The following is a 2,299-nucleotide window of genomic DNA, read 5'->3' on the forward strand; positions in this document are numbered from 1 at the left end:
CCCCTGCAACTGAGAGGAGCCCAATGCCCTAAACAATGAGTCCCAGCCCAGGCTGCATTCACCCCAAGCTGACTTAAAAACCCTTAGGCCTTAAGAAAATATTGGTGATAGTCTGGCAATAATCCCTATGGGCCTGTGGTGGTGGCCACGGGATGAGACTCCTCTACCTCTGAAAAAGGGAAAGAAGAGTATGAAGGAGTGACATTGTGTGGGTTAGGTACCAACTCAGCTGCAGTGCAATAGAACACCAGGTATACTTCTTAGGTTTTTGTCTGTAGTTTCTGACTCCCAGATGAAGGCTCTCGACCTGCTTGAGGCCTGGGGGATCTTGCTGGTCTGAGGCAAAGGACATATTTGGCACCTTCTAATTGTAGAGCCAAAGAGACTTGAGCAAACATAGGCAGTAACCAAGGAGTGGTTACAGCACAAGGCCCCGTGTGAGACCAAGTGCTGTGTTGGCTTTAGGCCTGACCAAACACAGTCCTAGTGAAGGTAGCCATAGAGGTGCTCTGTCACTTCACCACCAGCTCCAGGTGGCTCAAAATCAAGAGAGAGACTACATCTGTTTGGGAGAAAGTAAGGGAAGAGAACAAGAGTCTGTACCTGGTAATCCAGAGAATTTTTTCAAATCTTGTCCAAGACCAACAAAGTGGCACTTTTACCAGTCTGAAAGAACTACAGTGCTATTGAGCTTGGAGTACCCCCTAAAACAGAAGCTGATAAGATTGTAATACCCAAGCCCTACCTAATATCTGGAAAGCCTTCCAAAGAAGAAAAAATACAAGCAAGCCCAGCCTGAAAAGACTAAAAGAAATACCTAACCCTTCAATGCCCAAATACAAAAGAACATCTAAAAGTGTCAAGGAAAACAGGATCTCACCAAATGAACTACATAAGCGACCAGTGACCAGTCCTGAAGAACCAGACATATGTGAAATTTCAGACAGAGAACTCAAAATAGCAGTCTTGAAGAAAGTTAAAATTTCAAAATAACATGGAGAAGGAATTAAGTATTCTATCAGACAAATTAAACACAGAGATTAAAATCATTAAAACAAACCAAGCAGAAATTTTGGAGTTGAAAAATGCAGTTGGCATACTATACAATACATCAGAGTATTTTAATAGCAGAATTGTTCAAGCAAAATAAATAATGAGTGAGCTTGAAGAGAGGCTATTTAAAAATATACAGTCAGAAGAGACAAAATGAAAAAATGAAAGACAGTGAAGCATGCCAACAAAATCCACAAAATAGCCTCAAAAGGGCACACATAAGAGTAATTGGCCTTAAACAGGAGACAACGACATCAGTAGAAATATTATCCAAGTGTATAATGTCAGAGAACTTGATTGGAGAAGAACCAATCAAAAATAATGATTACAATTTCTCAAACCTAGAAGAATGTATCAATATTCAAGTATAAGAAGGTTATAGAACATCAAGCAGATATAACCCAAAGAAGAATACCTCAAGGCTTTTAATAATCAAATTCCCAAAGGTCAAGAATAAAGAAAGACTCCTAAAATCAGCAACAGAAAAGAATTAACATGCAATAGAACTCCGATATGTCTGGCAGCAGATTTTTCAGTGGAAACTTAACAGGCCAGAAAAGAATGGATTTAAATATTTAAAGTGCTGAAGGAAAAATCTTTTACTCTAGATTAATACATGTGATGAAAATATTCTTGAAACATCAAGGACAAATGAAAATTTACTCAGACCAACAAAACCTGAGAGATTTCTTCAAAATATGACCTGTCCTAAGAGAAATGCTAAAGGAAATACTTCAATGAGAAAGAAAAGAATGTTAATGAGCAAGAAGAAATCATCTGAAGGTACAAAACTCACTGGTAATAATATGTACACAGAAATTCACAAAATATTAAAACATTGTATCATGTAAACTACTCCTCAGTAGAAAGACTAAATGAAGAGCCAATCAAAAATAATGATTACAATTTCTCAAGACATACCCTGTACAGTAAGATATAGATAGAAACAACAAGAAGTTAAAAAGCAGGGGACAGAACATGTGCTGTGGCTCATGCCTGTAATCCCAGCACTTTGAGAAGCCAAGGAGGATTGATTATCTGAGGTTGGGAGTTTGAGACCAGCTTGACCAACATGGAGAAACCTCGTGTCTACTAAAAATACAAAATTAGCTGGACGTGCTGGGGCATGCCTTTAATCCGAGCTACTCAGGAGGGTGAGGCATAAGAATCACTTGAGCCTGGGTGGAGGTTGCGGTGAGCCAAAATCACACTATTGCACTCCAGCCCAGGCAACAATAACAAAACT

The sequence above is a fragment of the Cebus imitator genome, unplaced genomic scaffold, assembly GCF_001604975.1.
Source record: "Cebus imitator isolate Cc_AM_T3 unplaced genomic scaffold, Cebus_imitator-1.0 Scaffold504, whole genome shotgun sequence".
Classification (NCBI taxonomy): Eukaryota; Metazoa; Chordata; class Mammalia; order Primates; family Cebidae; genus Cebus; species Cebus imitator.